Raw genomic sequence first — 18,717 nt, 5'->3', positions numbered from 1 at the left:
AGAAAAAGAAATACATCGAAATAAAAAGAAAGAAAGTTAAGATTTAATTTCACGTATAGTGAATCTGTATATCCGCTTATACTTTTTTTATCCGAAAAGGAATCTTCGGAGCAGATATTTACAGATGCTCTTAACGTGAAAACAATATTTCCTGTCGTAATAGAAGCAACGCTAAAATGGCTTCGATATCGATGCAATAGCGACGTCTGATAATAAATCTAGATTGCATCAAACGTACTCCTATTTTTTGTTATCTAAAATTTATTTTATACTTATAAGTGATTGACCAACCAATAACCTGTCTCAACTTTGCATTCTACATAATATTATTAACATACGATAATATTAAGTGAAAAAAATTTTACAACTTTAACATTCACAATAGTCCAGGAACCGAAGGTTTTCACCTCGCAATGTTTTCGGAAAAGATTTACTTGAAAATCTGAGAATAAGTAGTAGATAGTCCAAGGATCAAAATCTATATGATGCCGAAGGGCGCTTTTACCATCGGGGTAATTTTTTTATAAATTTGAGCCATTAGGAGTAGTTTTCACCATTAAAAATGAATTTTTAAAGAGTTGAAATGGTCACAGTTGAAATTATAGTTTGAGTGTCGGACAATCATTATTTAAGAAGTTAATCTGAACCAAATTTCACTCTTTTTAAACTTTTTATAGATTTTGGCAATACGGTGTAGTTGTCACCCTTAAAAAATAAAAAGCATCCGTCGGCCAAGAAGGTAAGTTGAATCTATTTCCATATTTTTAGGCAAATCGGTCTTTTCCGAAGAATTTGCGAGGTTTTGTCCCCTTTTTTGTTTCATTTCCTGGACTATAAGACTCTGATATTTTAGTAAATATAGGTATCAAAAAATTAACTATCACACTATTTTAATGTCTAAATGAACACTTTATTTTGTATTTCTGCTAATATGTAATATTTTAACACTTTAGAATAGTTCAAAAATTTTAGCCTAGAATTCTCCTTTCATCATTTTTTCTGCACAGTAATGCGGGAACTGCACTCCGGAGAGTAGTATATTCGCAAATTCCTGCAACATAAGAACAATAAAGTATATTTTTTTAAAGTTTATATGCATTAATTCGTACTGACCCATCATTTTGATGGCACCAGAATTCTGTTCCCGATGAAATGATTTTAGCAAAGTTCATAAACACACTGAATTTGTTGAGATTGTCTTTCACGGTTTTAGAGTATATATATATATATATATATATATATATATATATATATATATATATATATATATATATATATATATAAATATATATATATATATATATATATATATAAATATATATATATATATATAAATATATATAAATATATATATATATATATATATATATATATATAAATATATATATATATAAATATATATATATATATATATAAATATATATAAATATATAGTATAGTATAGAGTATATATATATATATATATATATATATATATAAATATATATATATATATATATATATATATATATATATATATATATATATATATATATATATATATACTCTTACTTCTCTCTTGAGATGCGCTCACATGCGCTCTGACGCATGGGGATACATAAGCAATTCATAAAAAGAGCTACAATAACAGCCTCAGAGAAGTGGCAAATGTACCCAGATACATCGCTAAACGCTTTCTATTCAGAGAACTGCAACAAGTAAAGGTGATAGATAAAATGGCAGAATAAGCCAGAATTAGGTTTGCAGAATTAGAGAATCACTCAAGCCCGATACTGCGAAAGATAATGCGATATGATGCGTTCCATCGATGGAAGCACAAAAGACCAAAACAGCAAATCCTGGCAAACACATAAAGTCTAGATAATTTGTAGCTCTGCTAACAGAAACTCCAGCACGCAGCACTGGAAATTTTAATAATTGATGTTTATTTTAAGGACAACCTTCAAACATAATTACAAAAAATCTAAAAAACGGCGTCGGCCACCAAAAAAATTAAAAACATTAACAAAAAGGCAAAAGCCACCCAAAAAAAAATAACAAATCCCCAAAATCTGGACGCAAAGGGTCCACATCCTCGACTCGAGCACCGAGTCGCCATAGCCCAGAGCGGAGACTCGAGGCCCGAGCAAGCCATTTCAGTTTGATGATACGTCACTAGAGAAAGCAGGAAAAAGCGCTTCAAGCTTCTTCTTCTTCTTCTTCATGTGCCATCTCCTCTAAGAAGGTTGGCAGCCATCATGGCAATTTGCACTTTCGATACCGCTGCTCTAAAGAGGTCAGCAGAAGTGCAGTTAAACCAAGCTCTCAAATTGTTTAACCAGGAGATGCGTCTTCTTCCGCGACTCCTTCTGCCCTGTATTCTTCTTGTATTATTAATTGCAGCAAGTTATAACGCTCGCCCCTCATGACATGTCTCAGATACTGCAGTTTTCTGACTTTAATTGTATTTAAAACCTCTTTATCTTTTCCCATTATTCTCAACACCTCGACATTCGTGACTCTATCCACCCAAATTATTCTTAATATCCTTCTGTAGGCCCATAACTCGAAGGCTTCTAATCTGTCCGAAACATTTTTCTTTAATGTCCAAGCCTCCAACCCATAAAATAATACGGAGAACACGTAGCATCTCAGAAGTCTTATCTTTAAAGAAATTGAAATGTCCCTGCTGCAGAGTACTTTTTTCAGTTTGTTGAAAGAATTTCTTGTCTGTCCTATTCTTGCCTTAATCTCTTCTGTGTACTCATTATTTTCGTTAATTATTGTACCCAGATATTTATATTTTTCAAGTTTTTTAATTTGTTCTCCATATATTGTTATGTTTTCTTGGCGCTGTTGACCTTTTGTAATTACCATAAATTGTGTCTTTTTTGTGTTTAGGGACAGTCCGTTTTCTTCACTGACTTCTACCACTCTGTCAACCATTTGTTGTAAATCCTCAAGACATTTCGCTAATAAAATAGTGTCGTTGGCAAACCGTATATTATTGATTGGTCGGCCATTTACTTTTATTCCCATAGTTAGTTCTTCTAGTGCTTCCTGGATTATTTCCTCTGAATACAAATTGAACAAAGTAGGAGACAGGACACAGATCTGCCTGACGCCAAGCTAGCCTGCATTAATCGGGTTAGGATATCGTGTTGGAGTTCGTGTACCCAGGACTTCCACACGAAAAACATTTGACTGATAGTGAGCCCCTATAGCACAACAGAGTGCTATAGAGGGAAAGGGATGGTCTGAAGAATTTGAGCGCTGTAGAGTGGTTCCTGATTACACGAATTGATTCACCTTGCTCCAATGAATTGTAACAGCCGAATATCATTCTAACGGGTGTGCAAGTCTGAGACTAGGTTTAATAAAATTGCTTGCTTGCCTATGTATCTAGTAGTGTGACGCAGATCAGCCGACATGTATGTCAATATACATAAAAGATTAGAAAATGTGTGTAATATACTGCCTTTTGATTTCTGCAAACGTGTTAAAGATATAATTTGAAATGAAATTCATTTGAAATAATTATGATCAGAGCGGTCGATGTTTTTTGCCGGTTAGTTTATTATTTATTTATTACTGTTAAAGTTCTGGTTTGATCCTATTATGTATACCTGACATGAATAAAACTGATATAATTTAAGAACGTTAAAATCTTACCGATAGCGGCTCCAAGCAGACACTTAGTGGATGGATTAAAATATATAGTCCTGCACAAAACATTGCTATCCAAAACGAAATAAAAAACAAAATAATCAGCCAGATGAGGGAGTATATAACATTCACCATCTAGAAATATAGTTTATCAGTTAAATCAATTATTACTACCTTAAGAATATTCTTTAACAATGATCCATCATCCATCAAAAATATGTTGAAGAATTTAATAAAACACTTATATATCATTTATATATCGTTTTGACTTTTGAAATTTGTCTTGACAAATTTGACATAAAGTTAATTGCACCAATGGGATGCCTTGTATTTTCACTACTTGTATTATCTACCAAATTGTTTTAATGAGTTTTTTTTACAAATCATCCCTTTTATTGATGTAGATTATGAGAATCTTTAAATATTGTTTACACCTGCTCCCATTTCTGTTATATATGTCATAATCGGTCTCATTTTTCTTCTTCTTTAAGTGCCATAGAATATCGCAAGGATTGGGAACCGTGACTAATAAATAGTGACACCATCATTAATAGAAGTATACAAATACCGATACACCGGTGTCATCGATATCACGTCAAGAAGAAAATCCAAGTTTTTGCAGCGTTAAAATCGACAACAAAATAAATAGGGCAAGTTAATACAAGTAAAATAAGTACTTATTTGAAAGTTCCAAATATTCTACTAACGAAACCCGAAGATCTACTAATTGGAACATATATTTTGGAAGATATAAGGGAGTTCATAAATGTATATAGGAATAATCTATGTACCTATAAAAGGCTAGAATAACAAGTCACACTGTTTGTCCAGTAAGGTAACTACGCCACCTAGAAATCTGATCTACTAACATCTGACATTTCAATGATATTTTGTTTTTGAAACGATACGCAGATTTATTGCTAATTCATTCTACAAATTGATGGTTCAAATATTTTTAATCAGAAATTTTACTACTTCACAGTAATTAATGTTTTCGCAAAATTGCTAAACGTATAGGTTACTGTAATTATAAGGTATAATATGTATTTATTATACGTCATTGAGTAAGATACACATACACTTCTTATAAAAATAAAATGATGTTTAACAAACGTCAACGTTTTACTAAAATAAAATTAAAACTAAATAAAATTAAATCAAGTTAAACATAATCACGTAAAATTAAATAACAAATAAATAAAATTAAGGAAAATTAAAGAAAACTAAGTAAAAGCATAGATATAATATACTAAGGATGGAGCCCATTGATATTTTTACACTTAGCTGATAGACGACGGTACTGACGTCACATTACTAGATACAAAGTCCTATAGTATTTTTCATATAAAAATGCGTGCCCGTCATTTAAGATTTACGACGTCAGAATTCCACAGCGTTGCCAAAACATCAGAATAGTAAGTTAGTAAGAAATTTTTAAAATGTCAACTATTTGTCAAACTATTATATTAACAGTAAATACACTTAGTTTTAAGATTACTGCAACACACTAAAATACATAAGAAAACATTTTAATACAAAATTATATATTCTAAATTTTAAACTTACCTTGTGCCACACGCTGAACTGTCAAAAAATTTGAAGTATTCCCATATCAGTTGCGTACAATTGTCTAATATATTTAACTAAAATTATGATTTTGTGGAATATTAGACTTAAAGAGTTATTTCATAAAATTTATATTATTAATAATAACAAATGTTTTTGGTTATTTAATCAATATAATTCTAAAATTCCCAATATAATGATGATTACATTTTTCTGATTATTAAACCATGTTGACGCCTATGAAAGATCGAGCAATTTCCGTTTTGGGTTTCGTATTATCAGCTGTGTAAGGAAAATTTGAACTCTAAGGTTGACGTTCTGGAAATTTTAAATATAAGTGACGTCACTTTATATAAATTGTGACGTGCACGCATTTTTATATGAAAAATACTATACGTGAATTTAACAGGCGATTAATTACTTCCCGAAATTTTAATGTTAAGCAGGCAACACCATGTAGTCAAGTCAATAATTTCTTGTATTTTTTTTGGTAAATTAATAAATTCCTTAAATTTTTAATATTTTGCATCCAGTCACATCACTGGTGTACGATGCGCAACTACATACCTGTAAAATATACAGGGTGAGTCATGAGGAACTTTACATACTTCTACCATATGTAGAGTCCCTCAGGGAGCATATCATGTGGCCACTAAAAAATGTCAACTCCTCTTCTTTATTAATTAACAGGGTGATTTGTGTAATTGACCATTTATTTCATTTTACTGTAGTGTTTATACGGCTCATTTGATTTTTTTAATTTTTGCATGATACGGTACACTACTATCAAGCATTCGACTGGTATTAGCTAAACTAAAAAATTCCAGGACTGGCTTTGGAAAAATTAATTTAGGGATTCGTATTAAATATTACACCCTGTATATATTTTTTTTAAAAGGCAATAAGTGATTTTCAAACTACATAAATAGCCAATGAAAACGACATATGCGACAATGTTGTCGCACTTTTATTAAATTTTTAGTGAACGATCAGATCTTACCAAAAATAGAACAACCATAATGAAGTATCAAATTATAAGGTATTAATTTAAACAAATGTTATAAATTTCAAACATTTTAATTAAAATGAGTTCCTACAACATAATCTAATACGTAGAAAATTAACATCTTTACTGTCACTTTGTATTATCTCTACGATAGAATCAATTGTTTTTCAATTTTAAATTTTTACTCATAGATCGTATTGGGGCATTATTTTCGATAAATAATAAATTAAATTGATTAAAAAGTCAAACCTCTTGTATGTGTTAGTTTTTGTTGATTGTAAATGATTAAAATTTTATGTCAAATAATAATACATTGCATCAACTGTACTAAATAAAAATAAATCTAAAAAAGTTTAAAATGAAGGTTGGCGTTGACCGTTTGACGTTTCTTGATATTTTATACCCATTGTCATTATTGTCATTATCAATTGTTATTTATGTGTACAAGAATACATATTTCTTCTGTCATATCTACGTTAAGTACATTGTGTTAGTTTTGGTAGAGATATGCAGACATAATATTTGTTTATGGATTTTGTAATGGGAATGGTAGGGCTGCTAGTAGAGAATATCGCAGGAGATTTCCTAATCGTCGAACTCCCAGTCATCCAACATGTGAGTCAGTTTTTAATTATTTGCGAGAAAATGGCACTTTTCCTAGTGGAACAACAGAGCGACATGTAGATGAAGCGTAGGAAGATGACATTATCGACGCCGTTACTATGAACCCTACAATAAGCACTAGACAAGTAAGTCGAGAACTCAATGTTACTCAATCAAAAGTAAGTAGAGTCTTACAAAAAAATAATCTATACCCATATCACATTCAAATGGTTCAGCGACTACATGCTGGAGATGAGATCGGTAGGTTGGAATTTTGTAGATGGATTAACAATAATCGACCAACGTTATACAGGACACTATTTACAGATGAAGCCCAATTTACCAGAGACGGGATAAATAATTCACGAAATTCACATGTGTGGGCAGAAGAAAATCCCCATGCTATTCGAGAACGTCGTTATCAGTTAAGGTTTTCGGTTAACGTGTGGATTGGTGTCATAAATAACCAATTAGTAGGTCCTCACTTTTTTGATGGTCCTTTAACAGGGCAGGTCTATTTGAACTTTCAACATCTCAATAATGTCTATGGCAACAGGTGGATAGGACGTGCAGGTCCTATTTTGTGGCCTTCAAGATCCCCTGATTTCAATCCCGTTGATTACCATATTTGGGGACGATTGAAGCAACTAGTTTACGCAGTGAATATTAATAACCGACAACAATTAATTGATAGAATTATACATTGTTGTAATACTATTAGAAACGATCCCCAGAGTATCCGTAATTCAATACGTCAATTAACAATTCGGCAACAAAAATGTGTACAGGCTGCAGGGTTCCATTTCGAAAATCTATTTTGAATTATTTTTATTTTGTTACCATTATTGTATCTTTTCCAGTTCTAATTTATGGGTTTATCATAACTATGTACATATTTTTAGTTTTTTTTTTAAATTGTTCTTCGTTATTGTTAGTAGTTACTGTTTTTTGTTGTGCAGTGACTCAGTTTATCATTTCAATTAAAATGTTTGAAATTTATAACATTTGTTTAAATTAATTACCTTATAATTTGATACTTCATTATGGTTGTTCTATTTTTGGTAAGATTTGATCGTTCACTAAAAATTTAATAAAAGTGCGACAACATTGTCGCATATGTCGTTTTCATTGGCTATTTATGTAGTTTGAAAATCACTTATTGCATTTTAAAAAAAAATTATACAGGGTGTAATATTAAATACGAATCCCTAAATTAATTTTTCCAAAGCCAGTCCTGGAATTTTTTAGTTTAGCTAATACCAGTCGAATGCTTGATAGTAGTGTACTGTATCATGCAAAAATTAAAAAAATCAAATGAGCCGTATAAACACTACAGTAAAATGAAATAAATGGTCATTTACACAAATCACCCTGTTAATTAATAAAGAAGAGGAGTTGACATTTTTTAGTGGCCACATGATATGCTCCCTGAGGGACTCTACATATGGTAGAAGTATGTAAAGTTCCTCATGACTCACCCTGTATATGTTTTTATGTTACAAAAATATTGACTTTTTAATTTTGCAATGTTGCACGTCAATATATCTTTTATTCAAATGTAAATAACAAAGAAAAATAAATAATTATTGTACATATATATGTACCAAAAGAATTTTTTTCATACACCATTGACATTCCGGATACAAGATAGGCCATTGTTACTAGCTACTTTGGACGCAATTATTTATTCATCGGTTCTATCCTTATTATATTATATCGATGAGTAAAAGTTATACCCCCTGTAAAAAGGCTGCTATATCGTTTCTGCTTCACTTCCTATGTAAAATCCCATAAGAAAATGCTAAGGTTCATTCTACTCATTTTTTGAGCGTTTTCTGGTGGGGTAGAATAGTTTGTTCTGCCTTATTTCTCTACAAAAATATACTCAAAGGCACCTGGATATCCCCTGGACAGGATGTTGTGAACCAAATAGACCACGTCTTGATAGAAAAGCGATCAGCAACAAGCATTCTGGACGTAAACAGTAAACAGTAAACGTTTAATGTATCACTGGAATACGTAGTAAAAAACGTAGTAGTAAAATATGTAGTAAAAAAAACATTAGAAGGTAGAATCAATAAATCAGTCCAATTGGCAGCATATACTGATGACATAAATATCATGAGCCGAACCAAAGCAGCAGACGAAACTTAAATCACATGCTAAACAAATAGGTCTGTTAATAAACGAAAAAGAGACTAAAATTCTAGTACAAAGTCGATCGAAGACAGCAACACGACCCTACCTGATAGCTGACACTTAGAAAAAGTAGATAGCTTTATCTAGGTAGTAAACCTAAACTAACTAAAATAAAAATCTGTAAACCGCATAGACATCTTTGAAAGAAAGGTACTGAGACGAATACTACGCCCTATAAATAAGAACAACAGGTGGCTAATCAGATACAAACAGGCTTCCAAAAAACTGTTGAATGAAAGAATGCAGGGGAAGAAACTTATTGGTAGGCCGAAAAAGCGATGGAAGGATGATGAGAATGAGGACGAATCATTTTCACTCCTGTTTTTACTGTATCTCGTTTATTATAACAGGTTTAACATCAATCTTATACCTCGTTTATGTTTTTGAGAAGTTTTATCAAATTATCATCCTTAACTAACATGAGATTAATTGTTCGGCAGTACTTTCTTTTGACTTGAGCTTCTTTGTTAGACATCACTAAAATATCGTTTTTAAGATTTTTCGTGGGATGATTTTTTTTGTGTACAATCGGTTGAATAGTCCCACTAAAATATGCAGATTTTAGTCTGTGCTTAGTGCTTAGAATTTGGTCTTTACCAGGAAATTTATCTGTTTTCATCGATCATATTTGCATGAACAGCTTTAATAATCTCCGGTTAGACTGTTGATAAACGAATTTTCTTGTTTCTGGCCTTGAAATAATTCCTATATGTATCCCCAGCTATTAAAAATATTTTTATACGCTCTGTAATAACAATAACAATCTCAAAATATGTGATTCATAACTTTCCCTAATATAGAAAGAGCCCACATGATTCATTCTCGGCGCCACTTGATCCATTTTAATTTAGAATGAAAATTATGTCATTAAGCCGTTATTTACTTTATTTAATTGACTGAAATTTTTTTTTAACATTGTGGGAATTATGTGAGGGACCCAGATAACTAGGAAAGCGCATTTTAAATAAATTATTAATTCTCTTTAGATATTATTTCAAATTTAAATATAAAATGTGTATGTGTTACGGTTAAAACGCGAATAACGGATAATACTAGAATTACCCTTACCTACATATTTGTGAATATTTCATTGTATTCTGGATTTATACGGTTAGTACTATATTATAGAATAGAAGAGAAATATGCTTTATTGTCACTGAAAATTGTATAATTGTATGGACAAAGCTTACAAAAAGTAAAAAAAATAACATAAATCGCCAATATCACAAAATAAAAGATAATAAAATAAAATACACAATCCATTGCAAAATTTAAATAAATTGCAAATTGCATAAGAAAACTTTACGTATAAAAGTTTAAGTTGCTGCATTTGATACCCAAATATATATACAGTGATGAGTGTCTTACCACCCGGCAAAATAGCGGAAAGGATAGAAGACAGATTAAGTTGTGAGATAGTACGAGATAAGGCTAGTTATTAGACGTGTCTATTTGACTTCAGTCATAATTATACGGATGACCTCGAAAATATTTTATTTTAATAATTTCTGATGTTAGAATAAATGATTGAATAAATTAAGATATATTATAATCTTCTTCTTCTTCTTCTAATGGCGCTACAACCCTTTGTGAGTCTTGGCCTGCTTAACAATGTTCTTCCATTCTGCCCTGTCGGATACTTTCCTTCGCCACTGCCTGATGTTCATGGTTTTAAGATCCCTCTCTACGTCGTCTATCCATCTTTTACGGGGCCTTCCTCTTGTTCTGTTTCCTTGGAACTTCCATCTCTGGACTACTTTTACAGCTCGATTATCTGGCATTCTTTCTAGGTGACCAAGCCAGTTTAGTCTTTGTGACTTTACAAATCTGACAATATCTGCGCTCTGCAAGATATATTATAGTAAAAAACATTAATTAGTAGTGATTTTAAATTATAAATCTTTAAGTTTATTTAATAATAAAAACTCAACTGAAATATTTGACTAAACTAAAGGTAGGTATCTTCAGTCTGAAAACAATTGTTGTATGTGCGATTGGCGTAATAGTTAGAGACGTGGTCTATTGACAAGAAGATTGGGGTTCAATTCACACCAAGGATAAAATTTTTGTTTTATTTAATCAAAAAATAATAAAAAATATGATACATATTAGGTAACAAGTTTTCGAAAAACTCATTATTTACAATTTATTCTTATTCCAATGTTATAAAATAGAAATACAAAAAAATTCAATTCCAGTTTTACAGTCTTCAGTTGTGAAGGCAAAATAATCCGGTGAAGACTGTTTAATGTCAAATCCATCACTAAATTCCCAGTGTTAATATCAATTCCTCTGTACAGGTAATGATTTTCAAAACAATTGATAACATTGGAATGGATGAGCGTGAACAGCTGCCTGCTTTACAGCTAACCAAATCATCAAGCCTTCAGCCATCAAATAATAACATATCGAGAAGTGTTTTTGCACGGTAAACAGAAACTTTTTATTGAAAAAACAATTCGTAAAAATGGTTTTAACGGTCGAGGAAAAAGTGCAAATTGTTGTCTGGCATGTGAATGGATTATCAGACAACATGATTAGACAAAAATTTGTAAATATGTTTCCAAATAGGCCGGCTCCAGCACGATCAACAATTCAGTCTATTATACGTAATTTTTTTTACTTATGGATCCTTGTTCGCTCCAAGAGGAGTTCGTAGACGAAGGGAGGTAAATCCAGATTTGGAACTAAGAGACACTTTGATTTGTGCAAGTATTGAGCAAAATCCTACCCCATCAACATCTCGTCTCGAAGTACAATATGGAATTTCAAGATTTAGAGTAGGTAAAATTTTGAAAATACATGGATACCGTCCCTATAATCTTCATAAATCCATTGAACAATTCCCTGGGGATTAATATAGACGTTTAGAATTTTGTCAAACTGCAATGGAAATGTCACATCAAGATGAAAATTTTTTAGAGAACGTTTTGTTCACCGATGAATGTACGTTTTCATTGCATGGCCGTCACAATTCAATGAATGCTCGGTATTGGTCTCGAGGAAATCCTCGTCAGATTTATGTCGCTCGTACCCAGCGTCCTCGAAAAGTAAATGTTTGGGGAAGCATAATAGGGAATCATGTCATTGGTCCATTTTTTATAGACGGTATGTTGACTGGTCGGAAATACTTGGAACTTCTGCAAAATCAAATTGTCCCAGCCCTTCGTAATTTACCAATACCTTTCGATTCCATATGGTTTCAACACGATGGTTGTCCTGTACATAATTCTCGCATCGTCAGTGAATATCTCAGTGCGACTTTTCCTAATCGATTGATTAGTGGTCACGGAGATATTTTTTGGCCTGCAAGATCACCTGATCTTGCACCTTGTGATTTTTTTATGTGAGGATATATCAAGTTCAAACTATATGGAATTGAAGACGATAGGCCTAATTCTCTCCAACAATTAAGAGAAAAGATCTTTGATTCAATGAAAGGTGTCCAGAAACATTAATTAATATTAGACGAAACTTTTATAATAGATTGGGTTATTGTTCTGCTACTAATGGAGACTTATTCGAACATTTTTTGTAAATACATTTCATTAGAATAAAATACGTTTATTTAGAATATTTTTATAGAATTTCTACCTATTTAAACATTTTTTGTAAGTACATTTATTTAGAACGTTCTTTTATGTTTGAAGAATTTTTACTTTATTTTCGAAAGTACGACATTGTTTTTTCAATAAAATTTTCATGTTTTACTATAAACACTTCTAATAAAGACTGAAATAAATGTTTCAAATTTTAATTTTTAAAAAAGTAAAACCTTCATGTTGGATTTGAACCCTGAGCGCCTGGATGAGAACATCGTGTCTTGAACTCTGATCCATCAGACTTTTATAACTATTTAGTGACAGTTTGGGTTATTGTTCTGCTGCTGTTCAAATCATAGTAGAAATTATTCTTCGTTAATAGTTTAAAACTTTAGATTAAATAATCACTATTAATTAAATTATTTTATTCATATTTTGCTTTATTGTGGCCAATCAGTTTTTACTTTATGCGAAATTAAAAAATGGAATACGTCACACATACGACGTTACACATAATAATTATGACCGAGGTGATTTAGCTTTAAGTTTTGCCGACGATCAAGTAGTCATCGCACAAGATGAAGAAGATCTCAGCTCTATGCTCAGAAAACTAGAAGAAGAATATAAAAACAACGGAATGGAAATAAACTTAGAGAAAACCGAATACCTAACAACAGAAAACAAGGATATGAGAAACCAAGAGATAGACGAGGGAAGACAAATAAATGGAACAGATAAATTCAAGTATTTAGGAACCATAATATCGAACCAGGGAACAACAGAAGAAGATATAAACAACAGACTGAGACAAACAAGAAACTGTATAAGACAACTAAACTCAGTGTTGTGGGATAAGAACATTACGATAAAGATAAAAAAGAGAATATATAATACCCTGACAAGAAGTATCCTGACATATGGGTCCGAAAACTGGAGAATAAACACGAGAAATAGAGGTAGAATAAGAGCAGTAGAAATGGAGTTCCTGAGGAGAAGCTGTAGACTTCCAAAAAGAGACAGAATTGAAAACGCAGAGATTAAGCGGAGAATGGGAGTGCAATCAGACATAATCGACTATATAGAGGAGAAGAGACTATCCTGGTACGGCCACGTCAGAAGAGCGGACAGAGGACGCTGGATAAACAAAATCACAGAATGGAGCCCGATTGGAAGAAGAAAGAGAGGAAGACCCCGAAGGTTATTCAGAGATGAAATCGACGAGGCTATGGAGAAAAGAACCCTGCGAGATGGAGACTGGAATGACAGGGAAAATTGGAGAAAACGGTTGAGTGAAGGAAGACAGTGAAAACTGTGGAAATCCTTAGTAGTAGTAGTAGTGATTTAGCTCGAAGCTAACGTCTAAAGGCGTGAGACTATCGATAATGGTAATGTAATGTAATGTAAATTATAGGTTTCTATCGATTATTTCTCACCTCTACGAGTTTCATCTCTTTTTATTTCACAAGGTAACTGTGTTTTCTATCTCTTATGTTAAAAAGCCGGGTGGTAAGACACTCATCACTGTATATAAAAATTTTTTAGTTACTTGTACATAAATGTACTGAAATTTCTCAGTTATTTGTTAAGAAATTCTTCCACTGAATAATATGGTCTTTCAGATAGATAGGCTTTTGTCATTTCACGGAACTTAAGGAAAGAAGTTACAGATTTAAGTTGCAAAGGGAGATGATTGTATAATTTTTTTTTGTCGAATATAATATAGATTTCTATACTAACTCAGGGGATAGGATCGGTAAATGTACATCAAAGGTTGAATTTCTGGTGGAGGAGTTATGATTAGGTCTTGCTGGAAAAACATATAGTTGTTTACGAATTAAGCAAACAGTTTCTAAAATATATAAAGAGGGAAGAGTTAAAATCCCGTGATTTCTGTAGTAGCTTCTGCAATGCGTTATTCTCCCGAAGTCAAAAAGATAGCGTATTGCTGTTTTTTGTAGTTTAAAAATAATATCAGATTGGGCAGCTGTACTGGAACCCCAAAAAGAAAGACCATATCGAAGATGAGACTCGAATAAAGAAAAATATGTTATTTTGGAAGATGCTAAATTGATTTCCTTCGAAACAGATATTATTGCATAGCAGGCCGAGGCTAGTTTCTTACTTAACAAATCCATATGAATGAACCATTTAAGGTTTATGCTACTATGATTGTGCTACTGTCTTATCCCCGGTAAAAAAAGTAAATTAGTGTCGGACCAGGTTTTTATTTTAACTAGATCAGAAGTTATAGTTGCATGAAGAGTTGCAATATTAGAGTTCCTTTTAGATTAGATTAGATTAAGAGAGGTGGCCTTTCGGCCTATTCCACTGCGACCTTTTTAGATCTATTGTGGTCCTCTAGTCCTAGATAACATTCTGTAGCCTGACCCTTTTTATAAAGTCTAGTAGCTTCGACACTGTACCTTCCATGTAGCTATTTGCTGGTGGATTTTCTTCTCCTAATGCAAAGAACCGCACATTTGCCAGACTGTCAAACTGACATAAAATGTGCTCTGCTGTTTCTTCTTCGAGGTGACAGAATCTGCACAGGTCATCATTTGATAATCCGATCAGCTTCAAGTTCCTAGAGTTCCTTTAGGTGATGCTGGTATCATCAGCAAAAAGAAAAAAAATTTAATCGATTTTTAAGTCATTGATGTAATTTATAAAGATAAGGGAGAGTAGAGGACCCAATACTGAACCTTGTGGTACTCCACATACAATGCTTTTGTGTCAGTATCATTTGCTCTAACTAGTTGTTTCCTATTTCTCAAGTAAGATTGGAACCAATTCAAAGAAATACCTGGAGTTCAGTAGAAATTTAGTTTTTTTATAAAAATGTTGTAATTTACACAATCAAAAGCTTTGGCATAGTTGCAGAAAACAGTGGCAGTGTAAATATTATTGTTTAGTACTTGATAGACCTCATGTAGTACAGAAAACATAGCATTACTGGTACATTTATTACATAAAAAGCCGAACTGACTTTGTGATAAAATGTTATTTTCAATGAGAAAAGACATAAGTCGGGCTTTTATAAATCTCTCAATAATTTTTAATAGGACCGGTTGTAAAGCAATAGGTCTATAATTGGAGACATTCGATTTTTCACCACTCTTATGAAGAGGAATAAGAATGGCTGTCTTTAGGCACTCTAGAAATATACCTTTTTTCAAAGTTTTCAAAGGAATCATTAATTTGTGAGACCAGCACTTCCGACACAATGTTTGGGAGATTTAAGAAAATTTTTATGGATAGTCCATCACTACTATAGGAAGATTTGCTTTTGATACTACTGATTGTTTGGACCAGTTCAGATTTATCAACTGATCTTATAAATAATAAATTCGAGACCTTTTTTAAATTGAGGAGATAGGAAATAGGATCTTGTTGTGGCAGTTGATGTTATATTTTTACTCACATTAACGAAGTATTCATTTAGATTTTCAGGGTTTGGAAGAAGAAATGTTTGAGCTGTATTAGTTTTATTTCGAAGATCGTTTATTATGGACCAAGTTTCTCTTGCAAAATTTTTAGAGTTTCCCAGACGATTGTGATAGTACATTTTTTTAGCTGTTTTGATAAGTTTTAGATAGATTCCTCTATACTTGGAGATATAGTCAATATCTTCAAGTATAGAGGTACCTATCTAATCTCCAATATATATTATATAATATACAACAGTAACATTTCTAATCTAAACTACCCAAGTATTTAGCTGTTTCTCTACGCAGACGATACTGCTCTGCTCACAGCGACAAATGGATAACATCCTGAGAGAACTTTCAGAAGGGCACAAACTCTACTAAACGGCATCGAAGAATAGTGCAATAAGTGAAGAGTTACACTTAACTCTGCAAAAACGCAAACCATTGTGTTTCGCAGCCCTAAAATATCAAGAAAAGTCATCGCCAGATGACGACCAATTCCCTCTGCATTTGATGGGACAAAGGCTCGATATCCGTCCGACTTCTTCCTATTTGGGTGTTCTTTTTTCTAGGACACTCAACTGGAAACCTGATCTAAAGGCAACTTTAGATAGGGTCGGAAAGCGAGCCCGCCTCCTCAAACTACTTACAGGGAAAATTGGACGAACACACAAAAACTCTCATACACACTTATAAAACCTTCATTCGGCCCGTTATAGAGTATAAGTCTGCCTAATGAAAGACTATCAGAAGACTAAACTACTCGCTGCTGAATTCAGGGTGCTGCGTAGTGTAAATAACAAACCCTAGAGATTCTCATCCCGTGAAATCCATAACATCTCAAATATTGTCACAATTATCAAGAGAATAAAAATTCTCAACAGGAACTTTATACTCGACCATCGACGGCCTCCAGTCAAACACCCAAGAAACCCTAAAATGTTCATGTTCTTATCTAGGTCCGCAAGCCAATAAACACAAAACTTCACATTCGCAATAAAGAATCCTACCCAAATCCTAAGTGAACATTGCGTTCGGTCGATCGCAGCGGGTGGTTTTTATAAGGTTAGACATTATGTGATAAAAAATTAAAACAGTAAAGAAATATAAATTTAATATCACTGTATAATTAAATAATTCCAAATTGCTTGACTTTACAATTATGTGAATTTTTTCTAATATAGGTCGTTTTTACCTCTAAAAAATTAAAGGCAAACAACGGCACAAATTCAATTTTAAAGTGGAGGGTAAGTATAACCTAAATCCAAATTTCCATGCAAATCAGAAGAGACAACGTATTCAATGACATTGGTTTAATTATAACTAATCTAGTGGGTGAGATTTAGAGGTTAAACTGTGATAAAATCTTAAAATGTTAATTGGCAGTCATTCCCTTCATTAAAAGATGATTTCAATCAATTATCCGCTTTAATTTACAATTACACGATTTTTTTTTCTAATCGGGATAGTTTTCACCCCAAAAAATAAAACGCAACGAAGGGTCAAGTCCAAAAGTGAAGTAGAAGGTAAGTAGAACTTAAATCCATTTTTCTATGCCAGTCGGTGATGTCATGGAAAATTACGGAGGTATCGCCGTACTTCACATATATTTACTGCCCTACACTGTCAATCGATGTAAACGAAGTGTAATAACAGAATAATATGGAAAGAATAACAAAAATAAACGAGATACATGCAAAAATGAAATAATACTCCATACTTTTCTAAGAAAAAACAATTGATTAAACTACATAACATTAGTACCCATCCCTCTTTATTCTTTATTAAATTGAAAATCTTGTTTAAATAAGGTTTATAAAAATGGTGGTTTCATTTAAAATAGAAGTTGATTAATTACCGATTTTCGTTGGAATCGTATTTTCCATCGTAAGACTAATATTATGTAATGGTATGAATCATCAAAAATGATACACCCACCACTCCTTGGAAATATGTACTTGGAACAAATCCAATTTAATTTGGATCCTACAAATTCATTTATCTAATAGCGGATTTAAAGAGAATAAAAAAATAAATGTAATAATTGTTTAATAAACATTTTTATTTTGTTTAATTTAATTATTTATTTTAAAATTATAACGTCGCCTAGGGCAGTTGATGTGTGGGTTGATTAGCTTATTAGCTGCCCAAGACCGGATAAAAGAGGAGGGAGTCTTTAGACTAGGTTAGCACAGCCACTTAAAACATCAAATTCATGAACACAAGAGAACAGGAACTCACTAAAGAACTCAGACAGACATGTGCTATCCGAGAAACGAGGAAAAAAGGATAAGGCCTGTTATATAAAGTAACAGCTTCTTTATTTTACATTTTCCTAATTTTCTATCGATTATTCTCTTTTTTCATTTTTTAAATAATTTATATTAATATAACGACTCTTTATTTTTGTTCATTGTTTTGTTTTTATCCTAAAAATAAAAATAATTGCCACTCAAATTCTAGTTTTTAATTTCTGTCTTGAGTACTAACTTTTAGATGCCGCTGGTATCTCAAAATTTCAATATATATACAAATAAATTTAGGTATTTTCTTATTAATATCCCTACTTTTTGGAACTTCGAATGTTTAAATATTTCGTTCCGAAGAGAACAGGTCCTTTTCGTCGTCAACCATCCAGCTAGCCACAATTCATTTCTTTTCATTTTTGAATTCAACTAAATCAAGATCTAACTTAGCAGCAAGTTCTTGTTCTATGAACGGTATCATA

General features: G+C 32.2%; 1 long non-coding RNA gene across 1 annotated transcript; it reads right to left on the bottom strand.

The window, feature by feature from the left end:
* Positions 1-888: 888 nt before the first annotated feature.
* On the bottom strand, positions 889-4,165 carry LOC140448294 (uncharacterized). The gene is made up of 2 exons (XR_011951679.1): positions 3,652-4,165; positions 889-1,051 (listed from the first exon to the last, which is right to left on the bottom strand). It is a non-coding gene; the product is annotated as an uncharacterized lncRNA (long non-coding RNA).
* Between the last annotated feature and the right edge of the window lie 14,552 nt (positions 4,166-18,717).

Source organism: Diabrotica undecimpunctata, chromosome 1 (assembly GCF_040954645.1).
Source record: "Diabrotica undecimpunctata isolate CICGRU chromosome 1, icDiaUnde3, whole genome shotgun sequence".
Classification (NCBI taxonomy): Eukaryota; Metazoa; Arthropoda; class Insecta; order Coleoptera; family Chrysomelidae; genus Diabrotica; species Diabrotica undecimpunctata.
This window is presented reverse-complemented; position numbering and strand designations above follow the sequence as displayed.